At 41.8% G+C, this 23,784-nt stretch overlaps 1 long non-coding RNA gene across 1 annotated transcript; it reads left to right on the plus strand.

Annotated features, from left to right (window-relative positions):
* The first annotated feature begins 2,888 nt into the window (after positions 1–2,888).
* LOC132500278 (uncharacterized) lies at positions 2,889–4,810 on the plus strand. The gene is made up of 3 exons (XR_009534005.1): positions 2,889–3,140; positions 3,387–3,579; positions 3,921–4,810. It is a non-coding gene; the product is annotated as an uncharacterized LOC132500278 (long non-coding RNA).
* The last annotated feature ends 18,974 nt before the right edge of the window (positions 4,811–23,784 follow it).

Below are 23,784 nucleotides of genomic sequence, written 5' to 3' on the forward strand. Positions count from 1 at the left end.
AAGGTAGAGGAACTGGTAGTTATTTTTAAATTAAAATTAATTTTAGACTTACAGAAGACTTACAGAGGTAGTACAGAGAATTCTCACACACCCTTCACTCATCTTCCCCTAAAGCAAACAGCATATATAACCATCAAAACTAAACAAATAATACTGAAACAAAACTATGAACTATGTTGCTGACTTTGTTTGGACCTCACCAGTTATTCCACCATGACTTTTCTGTTCTAGCAGCCGATCCAGGGTACCCCACTTAGACCTTAATCTTGTCTCCTCTAATCTGTGACAGTTTCTTGGTCTTTTGTCTTTCATGACCTTGACACTTCTGAAGAGCACTGGTTTTTGTAGACTGTCCCTCAGATTGGGTTTGTCTGATGTCTTCTCCTGGTGAGGCTGAGGTTATGGATTCGGGGGGAGAATACCGCAGAGGTGAGGTGCCTTTTCATCACGTCATATCTGTGGGTACAAGATACCAACACAGCTTACCACTGACCACTAGAGATCTGATGCTTTGTTGTTTCTTGCTTTTTAAACCTGGGCCATTGAAATAGCTTTCAAAATTCCTGTCCTGGGGATGCCACCAGACTTCTGCTCCAACATCATTCCTCTGTCATTTGTTTGCACACAAGATCTAAAACGGCTTTGATTGCTTATTGGATCAGATTCACACTTCCAAACCTGGAACAGTCACTTCATCCATCTGACTTTACTTTCCACTGTCCCTCACAGGTGCATGCTTCCTCTTTCTTTCCCTCCCCACCATTATCAGCCTGCCGTCAGGCCAAGGCCCAAGTTTCCTTGAGGGCCTCGTTCAAGTCCCGTGAAATTTCTTTGATTACTCCAGACAGCAGTGAGCTTTCTTTTCTCTAAATTTCTGATCTATTCTTACAATCTCACTTTCTTGTGGTTTTGCCTTTTTCCCTAGGTGTTTAGTGTGTGTGTCTTGTCTTTCCTCCAAGTGCTAAATACAAAGTAGCTGCTTCAGTAGTGTGATTCAAGTAGCACCCACCTAAAATCTACTTAGACATCATTCAGCTAGTAGGTGGCAGACAGATTTTGAATAGAATTGAATTCCAGCACTCAGATTACATTGTATGGTCCTTAAGTGTTAAGGAGTAGACATTATCACTCCTCTTTTATAGGTAATAAAATTTAGGTTCTGCATGTTAAATGGATTGCCCAAGGTTCCACAGGTGGACTTTTCTTTTTTGGGCGAACGAATGGAGGGGCATGTGGGATCTTAGTTCCCCGACCAGGGATTGAACCTGTGGCCCCCTGCACTGGAAGCGTGGAGACTTAACCATGGACCACCAGGGAAGTCCTCCACAGGTGGGCTTTTATCTTTTATGTATGTAACTATATTTCACACAAGTTCTCTGTCCACTCACAATGTTTATTTCCTACTGTCCTTCATCCCGGCATCTCTGATACCCAGGGAGAGTTCTTGGGGATTTCTGAGGTCCCTCAAGAAGCTTGGGATCATCTCCTGCAGCTTTTGCCATGGTCTCTTTGTGGCCACAGCAGGATGGTCAGTGTGTAGCTGCCCCTTTCATAAACCACAAGGCATAGAATGGGTTGGGTCCGAGTCAGTCCGGGACACATAGAATTTACAGGGCCTGAGGACACAGGCCCTCGTGCCCACACACCCCCTCTGGTACCTCAGTGCAGACGCACCTCCCTCTCCAGAATCCTGGAGGCAGACAGATATTCGATGTGCAGCCTCTCTGTCTCAGCCCATTCACCCCCCGCCCCCCCGAAAAGGTAGCAGCAGTAGCATCTCCCCCCATCAGACCCTGCCCCCTCCACAGAGTGGACTTTCTCCCTCCCCTCAGCCTCCATCAGAAGCCACATGGATTGTGGGCCTTTCTTCCTCCAGGTGGGATTGTGATGCTTTTCCCGCAGGCAGGAGGACCTGTGACACTCCTGAGACAGAATCCTCTGTGGCCCTAAGTGGACAGGTTTGAATATCACTGTTGCCTCTAGGCCCCCTCTGCTTCTACAGTATGTAGTGCCATGTTGCTGGATTCAGAGTCCAGAGAATTCAAGTACATCCTTCTGTTAGATCCTACCAAAACATCAGGAAGAAAAAGAAAGGTGCACAGAAAAATGTAAATCCTTACTCCATTTTATACCAGAGGATCAATTTGAGAGCTACTGCGATTCTTTGGGGTTTTTTTTTTTGAACATTTATTTATTTATTTATTTGGCTGTGTCAGGTCTTAGTTGCGGCACACGGGATCTAATTCCCTGACCAGGGATCGAACCCGGGCTGCCTACATTGGGAACGTGGAGTCTTAGCCACTGGACCACCAGTGAAGTCCAAGAGCTATTGCAGTTCTTAAAGGGAAAACTCTGGGAGCCTCGTTCTCCGTTTAGCAGGGAACAACTTAGAGCTGTTCTTGCTTAGCAGTTTCCATTTACCATGAGCCCTAGATATTTATTTCCTAGCTCTTCAGAAAATCTTCCAAGATGTTTATGTCCATTTGAAGTCCTTAATGTGCTGGGGCAAAGATTAACTTTTCTTCCAAATTCTTGTAACATAACTTGGTGTCTGTTCCCCAAGTGTGTAGGCACTCATGCTTTAGAATTAGGGAGAACTCCAAGCAGGATTGTTAATATCTTCAATAACAAATAAAATTGTATCCAGTGCTTTGCCTGTAGTGTGTGCTCAGTTCATATTTTACTTGGTTTGAGAGACATCCATAGGAATTGGGATTGGAAACTATTTGTTCATTTATTCAGCAAATACTTAACTGAACACTTACTATATGACAGGTGTCAGAGGAGGCCAAAGTGTTATGGGTTGAATTGTGTCCCACCAACTGTGACCTCCAGGACCTCAGAATGTGACCTTATTTGGAAATACAGTCTTTATAGAGGTATCAAGAGGAAATGAGGTCATTAGACTGGGCCCTGATCCAGTATGACTGGTGTACTTATTAGGGAAATTTGGACACAGAGACAGGTGCACATAGAAGGAAGACATAGTGAAGACTGTTGAAAACAGACAAGAGGCCCCAAGTGGAGCCACTTATGCTGAGCCCCAAGTCACGAAACCAAGACTTAATTACAGTTTCGGCTCTCCCAGAAATGGAATCTTACACCAGTCAATCAGGAATAGCCTGACCAGCACCAGTCAGGTAATCTGCCTGGCAGGCCCCTGCCATCCCCTATAAGGAAAGTAATCTTGCAATAACCAATCTGCTGTTTTGCCTCCTGCAACTTCTTTATTCCTGCTCCCTTCTGCCTATAAAATCTCTTGCCTTGTATAACTCTTCAGGAAGCTTTTCCATCTACTAGATTGGATGCTGCTTGATTCATGAATGTTTGAATAGAGCCAATAAGATCTTTAAAATTTACTCAGTTGAATTTGTTTTTTAATCAAGACGCACACAGGGAGAACACTACATAAACTTGAAGGCAGATAGCAAGGTGATGCTTCTACAAGCCAAGGAACGCCAGAGATTGCCTGTAAACCATCAGAAGCTAGAAGAAAGGCATGGAACAAATCCTTCCATCACAGTCCTCAGAGAGAACCAACTCTGCTGACACCTTGATCTTGTTCTAACCTCCAGAAAAGTGAGCCAATAAATTTCTGTCGTTGAAGCCACTCAGTTTGTGGTACTTTGTTATGGCGGCCCTAGGAAACTATACATGAAAGCAGAACGAAGCAATCACAAAACATGATGCACGGGGCATACATGTGACCCCTCGGGGGAGCAGAAGCTGAGTCATACAGTCCTTGAGGGCCAATGTAAGGGGTTTAGATTTGCCCTTGGGTCAAAGGAGGGAAGATAGTGGAGAGACAAGCCAGGAGGTCCATGCCAGCTGGCAGAAGGCACATAGGGATTTTATTTTTAGTTTTTTAAACCACAGAAGAGGACATATTCTTCCCCACCTGAACTCTTTTCTTCTGGCAGGATGGAGGCTTCCTCAGCTGGAAACAGCTAAGCCCCAGGATCCTTGGCAGCAGAGGGAAGATAAGGAAGATGTAAAAGTACCCCTTGAAGGGTCTTACACTGGAATGCATGCCCTGGTCCAGCTGCCCCCCAATCTGTGTTGCTCCAGGTGCCACCCAGGCCACGCCGAGCTGCTGTGGGAAGAAGACCATGGACGGGGCCATTTTGATTTCATGTACTTGATGATTTTTAGCCAGAATGTCTGTGAATGAAATTATAACAGTTAGGTGAATTAAACTGTTTTTAAAGCAATGATCCTTTTTCTCCCCCAGCAGAGTTTAAAGCTCAAGAAGGGAATTTATATTTGGGCCAATAAGAAGAAACCAAAGAATTGATAAGAAGCTTGGCATGAGACCAAGGTCTTCCAGTCTTCCAAAGGCAAAAAACTAGATTCTAAAAAGGAGCAGAGAGTTGCCATTCTTTGGCAATATGCTCATTTAAAAATAATATTTCTTTTTCTGCCAAAACTGTTTTTCCAAATTTGAGGATTTTTGTATCAAATGCCCTTTAAATTTCAAGTTTTTTTTTAAACATTGCAATAAAACTGGAGAGATCTATGGATTTACCTTGATTTTAAAGAATATAATTTTGTGTTTCATTCTGTAGTGATACATGCAGTTATTACAGAGTGAAAAATTGGAAATTTGGTGTACAGTATTTGGATTTTTACACTAAAACCAAAAATGCTAAATACTATGCAAATGTGATAAAACATGGGATTTCAGTTGCAATTAAAGTGTATTATAATGGGAAAAAATAGTGTCTTTTAAGAAGGAAATAGTTCTAGCAGGACCCTGGACTTATATGAATCTATAAAATTTTCCTCTTGAACATTCTGAGTAAGATTCATTTTACAGTCAGTGTTTATTTTTTGTTTTTGTTTTTTCCTTTCATATGCTTTGGTTATATATTATAATATTTTAAATTGGCTTGGGGGAATTTGAACTCATAATTTTAAAGTAACCGATATTTGTATTTATTCAGTGACTTCTGAGAATTTGCAATTCTACACTATGTTTATCTGTAATTAAAATAAGGATCCTGATAATGTGAATTTCACCCAGGAATCTTTTGAACAAAACCTCAAAAGCCTGTATTACATTGTTTCTTGCTAATTGGTAGTAGGTACCTTCTCTGCAGGAAAATTAAAAATTTTGATGGGCATTGGTTAAAATAATACTAATAATACTAACTGGGAGAATCATTTGGATGGATATGCTACACTTTAGAATGAGTTATTATATTTTAAATTTATAAGAGAATGTTGCACATTTAAAACGACAAAATTTTATAGGTATGAAAAGTGTGCAAAATTTAAAATCTTTGGAGATAAGACCAGGATGTAACAAAGTTAAAAAAATATATACTAGAACATAAGAATTTTGATGTTACTAGAAATTAAACAGTAAGAGTTAGAATTGGTTTATTTAGTTAGAAATCATATGACTCTTGTATTTATAACTATTAAGTCATTATAGATGGACCAGAGGATGATGACAAATAAATTATTGTTTATCTGCTAGGGTTTTCCCATTATTTCAAAATAGAGGACATCCTTCTATTAGTAGCTAAAACCAGCTACCATCTAAAATCAAAAGGAATTATTAGAAAGTTCTGAATTATATTCAGAATTGAGATTTGTACTGATACTGTATTTTTTTAAAATTAAATTGTGGGATAAAGTAAATAATTATATTAATTTTATCAGGAAAAAAATAAGTACAAGATATTCAGTTTAGAGGAAATCAAAAATTTTAATAGGAGCACCGACCTGTTACAACTGGATTGGAAATGTCAACATTAAACCATTCCTTTAAAAGAAAAACCTGGGGCCTCCCTGGTGGCGCAAGTGGTTAAGAGTCCGCCTGCCGATGCAGGGGATACGGGTTCGTGCCCCGGTCTGGGAGGATCCCATATGCCGCGGAGCGGCTGGGCCCGTGAGCCATGGCCGCTGGGCCTGCGCATCCGGAGCCTGTGCTCCGCAACGGGAGAGGCCACAACAGTGAGAGGCCCACATACCGCAAAAAGAAAAAAAAAAAAAAAAAAAAAAGAAAAAAAAAAGAAAAACCTGTTTAGCTCTTCCAGTAAAATTGCCCAGGAGCAATATCACCCCATGACACACGCTAATGTCCAGTACTATGATCTCTAGTACTATTTTCCTCTAAAACAAACAACTGATTCCATGTCTGGGGCTAAAAGGTACAAGTAAACATAAGAATTAGGCAATGTGTGTAACATCAATCTGGGGAAGTGGCCAAGGTGATCACCCTGTCCTTGATGGTGTGAAATCATTGTTATAACAACTGTAAATAGGGTTCTGGGCATCCTATCAGGGTCAAAAGAAAAAAGAAAGAAAGAAAAAAAAAGAATCTAGGTAGCTGTATGGCCCAAATCAGTGCTAGTAGATGAGATCATTGAAAAAAAAGAAAGAAAAAGAAAGAAAGAAAAAAAAAAAAAGAATCTAGGTAGCTGTATGGCCCAAATCAGTGCTAGTAGATGAGATCATTGAAAAAAAAGAAAGAAAAAGAAAGAAAGAAAAAAAAAGAATATAGGTAGCTGTATGGCCCAAATCAGTGCTAGTAGATGAGATCATTGAAAAAAAAGAAAGAAAAAAGAAAGAAAGAAGAAAAAAAAGAATCTAGGTAGCTGTATGGCCCAAATCAGTGCTAGTAGATGAGATCATTGACTTTATAAGAAGCAGCAAGTGGTCTTCCAATTACTGTGATGGGAGACTCACATCATAAGTAATCTCATGAGCTTGCCCATGATGGTTCCAATAACCGGAGGGCATGCTGCTGTCTTCATTGAAGGCAGTCTATTCCAACTTCCTTTCAGAAAAACCGTGAGCTGCCAGGCCACACTTATTTCCACACCAACGCAACCTTTCCAGCTCAGAGTGAAACTGAGTGGGACCCTGTGGGGCTCCTGGGCAGGGAAGCCTTTCTGTCGCCTGTTTCTTGTAGGACTCCAGCCTCCACGACCTTCCCTGGGTTCTAAGGGGCAGATTCCAACAGTTGCTAATCTGGGAAGGGAGGGGATGCAAGGATGGGGGAGGGGAAGCCAGGAAACTGTAGTGCAGCCTTGGGGCGGGGTCCTGGTCCCCCCTCAAGGGATACACACAGCAATGTCTTTAAGCTCTTTAAGGTGTCAGCATTTTTCAGACCAGAGGAAGACTGCCTGAGGCTACATTAAAGGAACCAGAGAAACTCATCCAGAAGATTACCTGAGACAAGATTAGAGGAGTGCAGGCCCTGCACACACCCTAATCTCATCAGCAACCCTACCCTTGAACTGTTGCTATAAAACTCCTCATCAGATCCTCCTGGGTTGGGATGTACAGTTTTTCAGGGCAGGAGGCCGCTGTGTCCCCTTTTGCCTGGCAAAGCAATAGAGCTATTCTTTTCTACTTCACCCAAAACTCTGTCTCTGAGATTTGATTCAGCACCGGTGCACAGAGGCTGAGCTTTCAGCCTCAAGAGGTTCTGAAGGTTATCGGTGCAATGGACCTTTTGCCAGTCTGGCGAAGCCTATGGACTCTTCTCCTAATAATGTTTTAAATGCATAAGATAAATTGGATTACAAAATAAACTAATTATAGTGAAATATAATTATCAAAATATTTAAAAGTTTGTGTTATAGTAATACATGTATTCTTTATTAACACATTAAATGACAAAAAACATTTAAAATATTGGCAAGGTAAACTAGGTTTTATTTTTTTTTTATTTTATTTTTTTTTTGCGGTACGCGGCCTCTCACTGTTGTGGCCTCTCCCATTGCGGAGCACAGGCTCTGGACGCGCAGGCTCAGTGGCCATGGCTCACGGGCCCAGCCGCTCCGTGGCATGTGGGATCTTCCCGGACTGGGGCACGAACCCGTGTCCCCTGCATCGGCAGGCGGACTCTCAACCACTGCGCCACCAGGGAAGCCCTAGGTTTTATTTTTTGAAGACATCAGTGTGAAGGCAGTAGTTGCTTAGCTTGAATAAGAGAATTAAACTATGGGGAGGTCCTTTGTCAAGGCAACATGCATGCATGTTGGGAAGCCAGTCAGTTTTGATCTTCTGTTTGGATGGTCACAGTGTTGAAAATCCCAGTTCTCAAAATATATTGTTGTGGGCTTCCCTGGTGGCGCAGTGGTTGAGAGTCCGCCTGCCGATGCAGGGGACGCGGGTTCGTGCCCCAGTCCGGGAAGATCCCACGTGCCGCGAAGCGGCTGGGCCCGGGAGCCATGGCCGCTGAGCCTGCGCGTCTGGAGCCTGTGCTCCGCAACGGGAGAGGCCACAACAGTGAGAGGCCCGCGTACCGCAAAAAAAAAAAAAAAAAAAAAAAAAAAAAAAAATATATATATATATATATATATATAAAAATATATATATATATAGTTGTGATTAGGATTAAGGCTTCCATAGTTCACTTTACAAGGCCAAGATAGGCAGATGTATTTCAAAGAACATCACAACTTTAAAAATTCAATGCCGGGCTTCCCTGGTGACGCAGTGGTTGAGGGTCCACCTGCCGATGCAGGGGACTCGGGTTTGTGCCCCGGTCTGGGAAGATCCCACATGCCGCGAAGTGCCTGGGCCCGTGAGCCATGGCCACTGAGCCTGCACGTCCGGAGCCTGTGCTCCGCAACGGGAGAGGCCACAACAGTGAGAGGCCCGTGTACTGCAAAAAAAAAAAAAAAAAAAAAAAAAAAAAATTAAATGCCAATTGTAGTCAAAATTTTGTCCAGAAATCAGTGAGTTCTTCTTTGGCTAGGTCATTATTTTCAACATAGATTCTCAATCTTTCTTTTATGTTTAGTACTTTTTGCATCCTGTAGATGACCTGGGGTAGGCAAATATTTCTTCAACAGAAGATCTTCAGTGCAAAAGTAAATAGAAATGATGATAGTAGACATCCTTATGTTCTTCTAAAATTGAGGTGGAAATCATTCACTATTTTCACCATAAAGTATGATGGTTTTCTGTAGGGTTTCTGTTTTTTTTTTTTGCACGGTACGTGGGCTTCTCACTGCTGTGGCCTCTCCCGTTGCAGAGCACAGGCTCCGGACGTGCAGGCTCAGCGGCCATGGCTCACGGGCCCAGCCGCTCCACGGCATGTGGGATCCTCCCGGACCGGGGCACGAACCCGTGTCCCCTGCATCGGCAGGCAGACTCTCAACCACTGCGCCACCAGGGAAGCCCTTCTGTAGGGTTTTTTATGTTACTTTATCAGACTAAAAACAATCCCTTCGGGCCTCCCTGGTGGCGCAAGTGGTTGAGAGTCCGCCTGCCGATGCAGGGGATACGGGTTCGTGCCCCGGTCTGGGAGGATCCCATATGCCGCGGAGCGGCTGGGCCCGTGAGCCATGGCTGCTGAGCCTGCGCGTCCGGAGCCTGTGCTCCGCAACGGGAGAGGCCACAACAGTGAGAGGCCCGCATACCGAAAAAACAAACAAACAAACAAACAAACAAACAAACAAAAAACAATCCCTTCTATTTTCACCTTGTTGAGGAATTTTGGTCATGTTGACTTCTTTGAAAAGAGAAATCTGAGAACACCTGGGTCATTTCAGAGGCCTATCAATCAAAAGTTATATCTATTTAGGTGATATTAAAGTTGAATGACAGATTCACAGTTCTTTCCTTTTTGATATTAACTGTGTCCTCCAGCATTTAAAAGTTGAAAGGATCAGCAAAATATTTGCAGATCAAATCCAGCAATATATGAAAAGAATTATATACCATGACCAAGTGAGATTTATCCCAGGTATGCAAGGCTGATCCATCATTCAAAAATCAATTAATGTAAACAATCACATCAACAGGCTAAATAAGAAATATCACATGATCCTATCAATAAATGAAGAAAAAGCGTTTGACAAAATCTAACACCCATTCATGATAGAAACTCTAAACTAGGAATAGAAGGGAACTTATTCAACTTGATAAAGAATATTGACAAAAAATCTAAAGCTAACATTATACTTAATGGTGAAAAACTTGAAGTTTTCTGACTAAGATCAGGAATAAGAAGAGGATGTCCCCTCTCACCTTTGCTTTTATCAATTTTATGGAAAGTCATAGCTACTTTAATAAGGTAAGAAAAAGAAATAAAAGGTAAACAGATTAGGAAGTAATAAATAAAACTGTCTTTGTTCACAGATGACATGATTATCTATGTAGAAAGCCTGAAGGACTTCCTGGAACTAAAATGCAATTACAGCAAGGTTGCAAGATTCAAGGTCAATATTCAAAAATCAATTGCATGCAAAAGAATTAAACTAGACTACTATCTTACACCATACAACAATATTAACTCAAAATGGAATATGACTTGAATGTAAGACCTGAAACCATAAAACTCCTGGAGAAAACATAGGTGGTAAGCTCCTTGACATTGGTCTTGGCAATGATTTTTTGGCTCTGACTCTAAAAGCAAAGTCAACAAAACCAGAAACAGACAACTGGTACTACATGAAATTAAAAAGCATCTGCACAGCAAAGGAAATCATCAACAAAATGAAAAAGCAACCTACTGAATGGGAGAAAATATTTGCAAATCATATATCTGATAAGGGTTAATATATAAAATATAAAGATCTCATACAATTCAATAGCAAAAAAGTCAAACAGTCTGATTAAAGAATTGGAAGAGCATTTTCGAAAGAAGACATACAGATGGCAAACACACATAAGATGCTCAACATCACTAATCAGGGAAATAAATGCAAATCAAAACCATAACAAGATATGACCTCACACCTGTCAGAATGGCTGTTATCAAAAAGGCCATGAATAACACAACATTGTAAATCAATTATATTTCAATAAAAAAATATTAAAACTAAAAAAAAAAGAGACCACGAATATCAACTGTTGGTGAGGATGTGGAGAAAAGGGAACCCTGGTGCATTGTAGGTGGGAATGTAAATTGGTGCAGCCACTATGGAAAACAGTATGGAGGTTTCTCAAAAAATTAAAAATAGAACTACCATATGATTCAGTAACTTCTAGATATTTACCCAAAGAAAACAAAAATACTAATTCAAAAAGGTATATGCACCCCAATGTTCATTGCAGCATTATTTACAAAAGCCAATATACGGAAATAACTTAAGTGTCCATCAACAGATGAATGGATAAAGAAGATGTGAGATACACAGACAGACAGACAGACAGACACACACACACACAATAGAATACTATTCAGCCATAAGGAAGAATGTAATTTTGCCATTCACGACAACGTGGATGGACCTGAAGGGCATTATGTTAAGTGAAATAAGTCAGACAGAGAAATACAAATACTGTATTATTTCACTTACATATGGAATCTAAAAAACAAACAAAACAAAACAAAATCAACCCCGTAGATACAGAGGACCGAGTGATGGTTGCCAGAGGGGAGGGAGGTGGGGGTGGGAAATAGGTGAAGGGGGTCAAAAGGTACAAACTTCCAGCTATAAAATAAATAAGCCCTGGGGATGTAATGTACAGCATGGCAACTATAGTTAATAACACACTGGGCCTCCCTGGTGGCGCAGTGGTTGAGAGTCCGCCTGCCGATGCAGGGGATACGGGTTCGTGCCCCGGTCTGGGAGGATCCCATATGCCATGGAGCGGCTGGGCCCGTGGGCCATGGCTGCTGAGCCTGCGCGTCCGGAGCCTGTGCTCCGCAACGGGAGAGGCCACAACAGTGAGAGGCTCGCGTACCGAAAAAGAAAAAAAAAAAAAATAACACTGTATTGCATATTTGAAAGATGCTAAGAGAGTCAATCTTAGAAGTCCTCATCACAAGAAGAAAAAGGAAAAAAATTGTAACTATGTATGGTGATGGATGGTAACTAATTGTGGTCATTTCATAATTTATACAAATATTGAATCATTATGTTGTACATCAGACACTAATATAATGTTATATGTCAATTATACCTCAATAGAAAAAGAAAAAAAAGTCAATTGCTCTCCTATATACTGGCAATGAACAAGTGGAATTTGAAATAAAAAACACAATACCACTTACATTAGGACCTCCATAAATTAAATACTCAGGTATAAATCTAACAAAATATGTATAAGATCTATATGAAAGAAATCAAAGAACTAAATAAATGGAGAGATGTTGCATATCCATGGATAGGAAGACTCACTGTTGTCCACATGTCAGTAATTCCCAACCTGATCGATAGATTCAATGCAATCCCAGTCAAAATCCCAGTGAGTTATTATGAGGATTTGGACAAACTGATTCTAAAGTATGTATGGAGAGGCAAAAGACATAGAATAGCCAAAACAATATTAAAAGAGAATAAGAAAGTTAGAGGACTGACACTACTCAACTTCAAAACTTACTATAAAGCTACAGTACTCAAGACAGTGTGGTATTGGTGAAAGAGTAGATACATAGATCAATGGAAGAGAATAGAGAGCTCAGAAATGACTCACAAAATTACAAACTGGTCAGTAAACTGATCTTTGACAAAAGAGCAAAGACTATACAATGGAGAAAAAGTAGCCTTTTCAACAATTCCTGCTGGAACAACTGGACATCCACATTCAAAAAAAAAAAAAATCTAGAAACAGACTTACATCCATCACAAAAGTTAACTCAAAATTAGCCATAAACCTAACTGTAAAACACAAAACTATAAAACTCCAAGAAGATAACAGGGGAAAATCCATGTGACTTTGGGTATGGTGATGCCTTTTTAGATACAACACCAAAGACATGATTCATGAAAGAAATAATTGATAAGCTAGACTTCATTCAAATTAAAAACCTCTGCTCTGTGAAAACTCTTAGGAGAATAAGTAGACACCACAGACTGGGAAAAAAATATTTGCAAAAGATATATCTGATAAAGGACTGTTACCCAAAGTATACCAAGAACTCTTGAAGCTCAACTATAAGAAAACAAACAATTCTATTAAAAAATGGGCAAAAGATCTAAACAGATACTTCATCAAGGAAGATGTACAGATAACAGATAAGCATATGGGGACTTCCATGGTGGAACAGTGGTCAAGAATCCGCCTGCCAGTGCAGGGGACACAGGTTCAATCCCTGGTCTGGAAAGATCCCACAGGCCGCAGAGCAAGTAAGCCCATGCGCCACAACTACTGAGCCTGCGCTCTATATCCCGTGGGCACTGCAACTACTGAGCCCGCGTGCTGCAACTACTGAAGCCGTGCTCCCAGAGCCTGCGCTCTGCAACAAGAGAAACCACCACAATGAGAAACCTGCGCACCACAACAAAGAGTAACCCCTACTCGCCGCAACTAGAGAAAGCCCACACGCACCAACGAAGACCCAATGCAGACAAAAAACAAAAACAAAAACAAAACCCAAATAAGCATATGAAAAGATGCCCCACATCACATGTCATTAGGGAAATGCAAATTAAAACAACAAAGAGATACCACTACACACCTATTAGAATGGCCAAAATCTAGGACGCTGTAAAAGCAAATGCTGGCAAGGATGAGTAGCAACAGGAAATCTCATTCATTGTTGGTGGGAATGCAAGATGGTATAGTCACTTTGGAAGACAGTTTGGTAGTTTCCTACAAAACTAAACATACTCTTACAATATAATCCAGAAATCTCATTACTTGGTAATTTACCCAAATGAGTTGAAAATTTATGTCCACACAAAAACCTGCACATAGTAGCTTTATTCAGAATTGCCAGAACTTGGAAGCAACCAAGATGTCCTTCAGTCGGTGAACAGATAAACTGTGATACATTCAGACAATGGCATATTATTCCGTGCTAAAAAGAAATGAACTATGAAACCATGAAAAGATGTGGAACTATGACACCAGCTTCATTCCATAACCAATGGAATGTTATTCAGTGCTAAAAAGAAATGAGTTATGAAACCTTAAATGTATATCACTAAGTGGAACAAGCTAATCCAAAAAAGCTACATGCTGGAAGATTCCAACTGAATGACATTTTGGAAAAGGTAAAATTCTGGAGACAGGAAGATGGTCAGTGGTTGCCATGGGTTAGAGTGGAGGGAAGGATAAAGGGGTGAAGCACAGAGTATTTTTAGGGCAGTGAAGCTACTACATATGATACTATAATGGTGGGTATTTGTTATTATACACTTGTGAAATGCATAGAAGTTGCAACACCAAGAGTGAACCTTTATGTAGAGTATGGACTTTGGGTGATAATCATGTATCAATGTGGGTTCATAGATTATAACCAGTGTACCGCTCTGTACAGGATGTTGGCAGGTGGGGAGACTGTGTGGAGCCAGGGGACATATGGAAATCTCTGTACCTTCTGCTCAGTTTTGCTGTGAACCTAAAACTGCTCTAAAGAGTGAAGTCTGTTTTCAAAAAAAGTTAGAAGGATGCCAGTCCTGTTCTCCTTTTTCATCTCAGCAGCTGAGCTGAGAAAGCATATTATTTTTCAGTAGTATCCATGATGGTGACTGTAGACATTTAAATGGAAAGATTTATTTTATTCATGTAAGTGTAACTAACTGGCAGGTAATGCAACTAAAGGATATGTTTTTTTCCCCAAAGCCAAACAAGAATGGGTTTTCTTTTTCTCTTAGAAAAAGGAAAACTTCTGCTCATAGTTCAAGGGCTTTTAAAGATTTCCCTCTTCTGAGTGGTAGAGAAATGATCTCCACCATGTTCCCATTTCTTGATAAAATCTTTAAAAAATATGTGGTGATTCAGAGATCTGATTCTGATAATGGTCTTGCCTCTATGACTAAAAATCATCTTCAGGGTAACATGAGGAGTCTTTGTTATCAGCGCCTGTCTGTGTAGTGGGTAATGACTGATGATTATATGAGGAGGTCCCTTTCTCGTGGAAGTAGCAGAACAAGCTATATAACAGAGTGTGGCAGGAGTTTTACCTGTGCAAAGAGTGTGAAGTGTTTCTTTTCAGACAAAGTTGTGTTTGGCATTATTTTTCCTTTTTCTTTCTTTTCTTAAAAAAAGTCATTTTGAAAACATTCAGTCATTGTAATTTCTAAAACGGACTAAAAAAACAAAAAGAATTTTTCTTCAGTAGCACCAGCAAACACATAGTGAACAAAACAAGGAGATGCCTATTTTAAGGAGATGGCCTGTCGTTCCCACCAGCTGCAGGCCGAAGGGAAACCTGAGGTTTTCAATTCTTCAGTGATGTGCTTCAAAATACCCCTGAGTATGGGCCATACTTTCCTGTTTCTTTGCACATCTTATAGTTGTTTTAAAAATTAAATACTGCATTTAAAATAATACATTGTGTGGGGCTTCCCTGGTGGCGCAGTGGTTGAGAGTCTGCCTGCCGATGCAGGGTCATGGGTTCGTGCCCCGGTCCGGGAAGATCCCACGTGCCGTGGAGCGGCTGGGCCCGTGAGCCATGACCGCTGAGCCTGCGCATCCGGAGGCTGTGCTTCGCAATGGAAGAGGCCACAACAGTGAGAGGCCCGCATACCGCAAAAAAATAAAAAAAAATATATATAATAATACATTGTGAAAACTCTGAAAATTAGACCATCCCCTCCCTTCCCACCCCCAACTAGAGTTTGTTGTTGCTGTTTGGGATTGTGGGTGTCACCGTTGTTGCTGTTTGTTTGTTTAGTGACTTTCCAGGATTAGTTAGAGTCAATATTCTCTGTTGTGTACGGTCACTGAAGTCTTTGCTCAGTTAACTTCGTGATTAGCTAACGATTGGACATACGTGTCCTGAAATTCCTTGACCCAGTACGTCTCCCAGCCTTTGCCGGGGTTGGGGGGCGGTTCTCTGTGCATGCTGGGACTTACTTTCAATGTTCTCACAGACAATTCACAACTCTCCCTTAGCCTTCACTTTCTGCTTGTGCAGAATCTCGAGGCTAGCCAGAGTGGGGAATATTAGGATCTTCTCAGATCTTCCCTGGGCATACTCACAGCCCAGGATATGCAGGTGGCCTTGTAGATTCCCAGGAATATGTTGAGCTTTTCAAAGCCCCCTAAAGACTTCTTATTCACCAGATTTGCCTTTTTTTTTTTTTTTTTGCGGTATGTGGGCCTCTCACTGTTGTGGCCTCTCCCGTTGCGGAGCACAGGCTCCGGATGCGCAGGCTCAGCGGCCATGGCCCACGGGCCCAGCCGCTCCGCGGCATGTGGGATCCTCCTGGACCGGGGCACGAACCCGTGTCCCCTGCATCGGCAGGCGGACTCTCAACCACTGCGCCACCAGGGAAGCCCCAGATTTGCCTTTTAAAATATTTTGTTCGGTCTCTTATTTGCCCAAATAATATTGCTAGGATAGGTGCCTGTAATGTTAAAGAATTGCCATGGATTGTTTTTGGGTTTTGTTTGGTTTTATTCTTTTCTGCCAACGAGTATTTGTGATTTTTAAAAAATTGAAGTATAATTGACTTAAAATGGTATATTAGTTTTAGGTGTGTAATAGTGATTTGATATTTTTATACCTTATAAAATGATCACAAGTCTAGTTACCATTTGTCACTATACAAAAACATAATAATATTATTATTAACTATATTCCCTATACTGTATGTTAGATCCCTGTGACTTCTTTATTTTATAACTGGAAGTCTGTACCTCTTAAGCTCCATCACCTATATCACTTCTCTTCCCATCCCTCTCCCCTCTGGCAACCACCTGTTTGTTCTCTGTATCTATGACTATTTCTGTGTGTTATGCATGTTAATTTGTTTTGTTTTTGAGATTCCACGTATAAGTGAAATCATACAGTATTTGTCTTTGTCTGACTTATTTCACTTAGCATAATACCCTCCAGGTTCATCCATGTTGTCACAAATGGCTGAGTGAAAGAACAATTTCATTCTTTTTCATGGCAGAATAATATTCCATTATATATATATATATATGTGTGTGTGCATATAAAATTATTACATCTCCTTTACCCATTTATCTAGTGATGGGCATTAGGTTACTTCCATATCATGGCTATTTTGGTTTGTTTGTTTTGACCATGCTGCACGGTTTGTGGGATCTTAGTTCCCTGAACAGGGATGGAACCCGTGCCCTCGGCGGTGACGGTGCAGAGTCCTAACCACTGGACCACCAGGGAATTCCCGTCACGGCTATGGAATTGCTGGATTGTATGGTAGCTCTATTTTCAATTCTTTGAGGACTCTCCATACTGTTCCCATAGTGGCTGCACCAATTTACATTCCCACCAACAGTGCAAGAGGGTTCCCTTCTCTCCACACCCTCTCCAGCACTTGATATTTGTGGTCTTTTTGATAGTAACCCTGGTGGGCAGGGTCGGTTCCCAACATAGCTCACTGTGGGCTCCTGAATTTTCTGGAGCTGGTGTCGGCCTGCTGGTGGGTAGGGCTGGATCCCAGGGTGGCGAGCTCAGGGGCCCAAAGTGTCCAGAGCTGGTGTTGATAGGCCGGTGGGTTAGGTCAGGGCCCAGGTGATCCTGGGGCTAGTGCCTGCCCACTGGTGGGTGTGGCAGAGTCCTGGGGCTAGTGTCAGCCCACTGGTGGGTGGAGCTGGGTCCTGGGGTCTCTGGTGGGTGGAGCTGAGTCCTTGGCGGCTTGAGGCTCAAGAGGGTCCTGTGGTAGCCTGCCTGCTGGTGGGCGAGGCTGTGTTTCCACCTGGTTAGCTGTTTGGCCTGGGGCGTCCCAGGACTGGTGTCAGCTGAGCAGTGGGAGGGTCTGGGTTCTGGTTCTAATAAGCTAGAGGGAAGAGTCCAAAATGGGACTTACCGGCACCAGCGTCCTCACGGTTAGAGTGAGCTCCCCAAAATGGCTATGGCCAGTGTCTGTGTCCCCAGGGTGGCTCCCAGTTGTCTCCTGCCTCTCCAGGAGGCTCTCCAAAATTAGCAAATGGGTCTGACCCAGACTCATTTCCAATTACTGCTTCTGCCCTGGGTCTTGGAGCAGGTGAGATTTTGTGTGCATCCTTTAGGAGCGGAGTGGCTGTTCCCTATAGCTCTCTGGCTCTCTTGAAAGTAAGCCTCGCTGGCCTGTTGCATGCATGCATGCATTTTCAAAAAGTAGGAGTCCTTCTCTTTGAAATCATGGCAAAAACAACCGGTTCTTATTGCCCCAGAATTGACTTCTGCCTGTGTATGCTGTGTCTTTGTTGTGTCTTTCCACACTGGAAGGAGAAAATTCTTTTTAATAGCTCTTGAGTTTGGGGGTTTGGTTTTGGTTAGAAAAGAACAATTTGCAGACAGAGTATAGTTTAAGCAAGACTCATAATTCAGAAGACATCAACTCTGGGGCATTTCCTGTGCATCGTTATCAGATACTTTCTACTCTACCTCATCCACGCTCTATAATAATGTCATGCCCTCCAAGAAACATGCTTGATGCAGTGGAGAAGATGGAAAAGAGTAAGACAAAACCCAGAAGTTATGCTGCCAGGTTTGGATGTGTGTTTGAGGGCACTTTCTACAGTCTGGGAGGCTGGAAAGAAAGGGGAAAAAAAGAGAAGAGGTGTGAACTCACAGGAAGCCTCAGAGCTGAAAATGCTGACATGGTAAGTAAGAGGCGTAAAAGAACTTAAAATACTCTAGTGTTTGGTCTAACACTGACCGCTCCTTCACCATGAGTTTTCAACTCAGATTTTTTTCCCTTAACATATAAATCAAATGGTTAAAAAGAAGTCCATGGGAATTCATTGCTCAGAGGTTTCTCCCTTGTTCAATTTGGCAATGAGACATCCATTCATCAAAGGAAGTGATTGTGTATTAACTTGTTCGGTGCAATGGTTACATACTAGTAAACTCAGGAGGGGGAGTTAGATTTAAAAGTTTCTAAGAAAAATGAATGATACACAGTAATGCTCTACAATCCAAACTGACGAAATGGAAAAATGATTAAATCCTTAATCATCAAACGTAAGGGGATATTTACACTTCAAACCCCTTTCTCTTTAAGAGTTAAGGGATTGGATGAAGGATCAGAAAACCATGTGACTTTTTTCAAAGACAGCTATAGTGATCAAAATTGAACAACAGACCTGGGGGGCGGGGCAACAAACAAGGAACTGGGAAATTTCTGTTTCTCACCTGGACAGGTTTCAATATAATTGCTTCAAAAAAAGAAAAAAGGACCTCCCAAATTCACTTCTTTATAAAAAACAGTAAGAGTACTGGCAAAAATTGTCAAAATTAACTTTTGCATTATTCTGTAAATTAATCAAAGGCTTGCAACAATCTGATTTTTCCTATTTCCTTGAGAAAAATGGCTGGATCTCTGTAAGAAAAGAAAATCGTGTGGAATTTTAATTTGGCCCATTCCCATCCCCATGGTAATCTTGAAATGCAACAGTCTTGCAATTAGCAGCTATTAACACAAGCAACCTAGCAGTCACCCGGGGATGCAGAACAGGTTTGACACTCCCCCAAAATCTCCATTCCCAAAGAACTGTCATTCTATAACCTGTCTGGTAGCTCCCTAGAAACCCGCACTCACAGGGCTGGTTTTTATTTGACCTAACTCATCACCTGCTCAGTGGAATAGCCTTTCCCCCACAAGGCTTGTCACAAACGATCCATGGGTGGCCAAGATGGTGGAGATGGAAGCCGCTGAGCTATCTCCTCCCACAGGTGCACCAATATTACAACTATTCACAGAGCAACTATCTATGAGAACAGCCTGAAGACTAGAAGAAAAGCTTTTCCACAGCTAACGGTATAAAGAAGGAACCACAAGTAGATGAGTAGGAGGGGTGCAGAACAGTATAGATAGTCAAGACACGTAGCCCCAGGTGGGTGACCCACAAATGGGAGGAAAGTTGCAGAGGTTCTTCCAAGAAGCAAGGGGTATGAGCCCCACATTGGGTTCCCCAGCCTAGGGGTCCTGCACAGGGAAAATGCTCCCCCAGAACATTTGACTTTGAAGGCCAGCAAGACTTACTTTCAAGGGAGCCAGAGAGCTATAGGAAACAGCCACTCCGCTCCTAAAGGATGCACACAAAATCTCACCTGCTCCGAGACCCAGGGCAGAAGCAGTAATTGGAAATGAGTCTGGGTCAGACCCATTTGCTAATTTTGGAGAGCCTCCTGGAGAGGCAGGAGACAACTGGGAGCCACCCTGGGGACATAGACACTGGCCATAGCCATTTTGGGGAGCTCACTCTAACCGTGAGGACGCTGGTGCCGGTAAGTCCCATTTTGGACTCTTCCCTCTAGCTTATTAGAACCAGAACCCAGACCCTCCCACTGCTCAGCTGACACCAGTCCTGGGACGCCCCAGGCCAAACAGCTAACCAGGTGGAAACACAGCCTCGCCCACCAGCAGGCAGGCTACCACAGGACCCTCTTGAGCCTCAAGCCGCCAAGGACTCAGCTCCACCCACCAGAGACCCCAGGACCCAGCTCCACCCACCAGTGGGCTGACACTAGCCCCAGGACTCTGCCACACCCACCAGTGGGCAGGCACTAGCCCCAGGATCACCTGGGCCCTGACCTAACCCACCGGCCTATCAACACCAGCTCTGGACACTTTGGGCCCCTGAGCTCGCCACCCTGGGATCCAGCCCTACCCACCAGCAGGCCGACACCAGCTCCAGAAAATTCAGGAGCCCACAGTGAGCTATGTTGGGAACCGACCCTGCCCACCAGGGTTACTATCAAAAAGACCACAAATATCAAGTGCTGGAGAGGGTGTGGAGAGAAGGGAACCCTCTTGCACTGTTGGTGGGAATGTAAATTGGTGCAGCCACTATGGGAACAGTATGGAGAGTCCTCAAAGAATTGAAAATAGAGCTACCATACAATCCAGCAATTCCATAGCCGTGACGGGAATTCCCTGGTGGTCCAGTGGTTAGGACTCTGCACCGTCACCGCCGAGGGCACGGGTTCCATCCCTGTTCAGGGAACTAAGATCCCACAAACCGTGCAGCATGGTCAAAACAAACAAACCAAAATAGCCATGATATGGAAGTAACCTAATGCCCATCACTAGATAAATGGGTAAAGGAGATGTAATAATTTTATATGCACACACATATATATATAATGGAATATTATTCTGCCATGAAAAAGAATGAAATTGTTTTTTCACTCGGCCATTTGTGACACTATGGATGGACCTGGAGGGAAATATGCTAAGTGAAATAAGTTAGACAAAGACAAATACTGTATGATTTCACTTGGATTCATGTGGAATCTCAAAAACAAAACAAATTAACATGCATAACACACAGAAATAGTCATAGATACAGAGAACAAACAAGTGGTTGCCAGAGGGGAGAGGGATGGGAAGAGGTGTGGTATAGGTGATGGAGCTTAAGAGGTACAGACTTACAGTTATGTTAGGTGTGGGATTCAGAAATGTATAATACAGATGATGAAATATACCTGTTGTCCCACCTTTCAGAGATAACCACTGTTAACATTTTGGTGTATACTCCTCTTGATTTTCCCCCATATGTTTTATATATATATATATATAATCAAGTTACATTTTTAACTTAATATATCCCGATCATTTTTTCGATATGAATGCATAGAGATTTTACGTTAAAAAACCCAAACAGGGCTTCCCTGGTGGCGCAGTGGTTGAGAGTCCACCTGCCGTTGCAGGGGACACGGGTTCGTGCCCCGGTCTGGGAAGATCCCACATGCCGTGGAGCGGCTGGGCCCGTGAGCCATGGCCGCTGAGCCTGCGCGTCCGGAGCCTGTGCTCCACAAAGGGAGAGGCCACAACAGTGAGAGGCCCGCGTACCGCAAAAAAAAAAAAAAAAAAAAAAAAAACCCAAACAGTTGTTTAGTAGTCCATATTATACAAAAGTCCTTATTTATTTAATTCTCTTAATAGAGCCTTGGGTTGTTTAGTTTTTCACTGTTGCAAACAATGTTTCTATCGACCTTTACAACCTATATATGAATGTCTACGCATCTGGGTCAGAACAGATTTTGGTGTTTAGTTACCTCCAAGTGCCATCCCCATCATGTTATGTCAATTTACACTATTACCAACAACGTGAGAGAGAAGCTATATCCCCCTATCTTAATCAAATGCTGAGTATTTTAGAAAATTTTTTTCCAGTTTCATAATGAGAAAATAATGTCTCATTGTGGTTTCGTTTATATTTCTTTTAATTATTAGGGAAATTGGGCATCTTTCATAAATTCATTCATCTTTTGTGTATCTTATGTGAAATGACTATTATGTACCTTATCTAGGATTATTTGTTTATTAAATAATATAGATTGAAAATATTTTTTCACATGTTGGTTCTTGTCTTTGACTTCTGTTTCCAGTGTTTTTAGACATATAAAAATTTTACATTTTAATGTAGTCTAGTTTATTTTTCCATTTGGTCTCTGGGTTTCATGTTATACTCTGAAAAAGTCAAGTTTTCTTCATGTATTTTCTTCCAGAGTCTTAACAGTTTCATTTTTTTTTTTTTTTTTATTTTACAAATTTAATCAGTTATACATATACATATGTTCCCATATCCCCTCCCTTTTGCGTCTCCCTCCCACCCTCCCTATCCCACCCCTCCAGGCGGTCACAAAGAACCGAGCTGATCTCCCTGTGCTATGCGGCTGCTTCCCACTAGCTATCTACCTTACGTTTGGTAGTGTATATATGTCCATGCCGCTCTTTCACTTTGTCACAGCTTACCCTTCCCCCTCCCCATATCCTCATGTCCATGCTCTAGTAGGTCTGTGTCTTTATTCCTGTCTTACCCCTATGTTCTTGATGACATTTTTTTCTTAAATTCCATATATATGTGTCAGCATACAGTATTTGCCTTTCTCTTTCTGACTTACTTCACTCTGTATGACAGACTCTACGTCCATCCACCTCATTACAAATAGCTCAATTTCATTTCTTTTTATGGCTGAGTAATATTCCATTGTATATATGTGCCACATCTTCTTTATCCATTCATCCGATGATGGACACTTAGGTTGTTTCCATCTCCGGGCTATTGTAAATAGGGCTGCTATGAACATTTTGGTACATGTCTCTTTTTGAATTATGGTTTTCTCAGGGTATATGCCCAGTAGTGGGATTGCTGGGTCATATGGTAGTTCTATTTGTAGTTTTTTAAGGAACCTCCATACCGTTCTCCATAGTGGCTGTACCAATTCACATTCCCACCAGCAGTGCAAGAGTGTTCCCTTTTTTCCACACCCTCTCCAGCATTTATTGTTTCTAGATTTTTTGATGATGGCCATTCTGACTGGTGTGAGATGATATCTCATTGTAGTTTTGATTTGCATTTCTCTAATAAGTAAAGATGTTGAGCATCCTTTCATGTGTTTGTTGGCTGTCTGTATATCTTTTGTGGAGAAATGTCTATTTAGGTCTTCTGCCCATTTTTGGATTGGGTTGTTTGTTTTTTTGCTATTGAGCTGCATGAGCTGCTTATAAATTTTGGAGATTAATCCTTTGTCAGTTGCTTCATTTGCAAATATTTTCTCCCATTCTGAGGGTTGTCTTTTCGTCTTGTTTATGGTTTTCTTTGCTGTGCAAAAGCTTTGAAGTTTCATTAGGTCCCATGTGTTTATTTTTGTCTTTATTTCCATTTCTCTAGGAGGTGGGTCAAAAAGGATCTTGCTGTGATTTATGTCATAGAGTGTTCTGCCTATGTTTTCCTCTAGGAGTTTGATAGTGTCTGGCCTTACATTTAGGTCTTTAATCCATTTTGAGCTAATTTTTGTGTATGGTGTTAGGGAGTGATCTAATCTCATACTTTTACATGTCCCTGTCCAGTTTTCCCAGCACCACTTATTGAAGAGACTGTCCTTTCTCCACTGTACATTCCTGCCTCCTTTATCAAAGATAAGGTGACCATATGTCCGTGGGTTTATCTCTGGGCTTTCTATCCTGTTCCATTGATCTATCTTTCTGTTTTTGTGCCAGTACCATACTGTCT

The sequence above is a fragment of the Mesoplodon densirostris genome, chromosome 12 (genome assembly GCF_025265405.1).
Source record: "Mesoplodon densirostris isolate mMesDen1 chromosome 12, mMesDen1 primary haplotype, whole genome shotgun sequence".
NCBI lineage: Eukaryota > Metazoa > Chordata > Mammalia > Artiodactyla > Ziphiidae > Mesoplodon > Mesoplodon densirostris.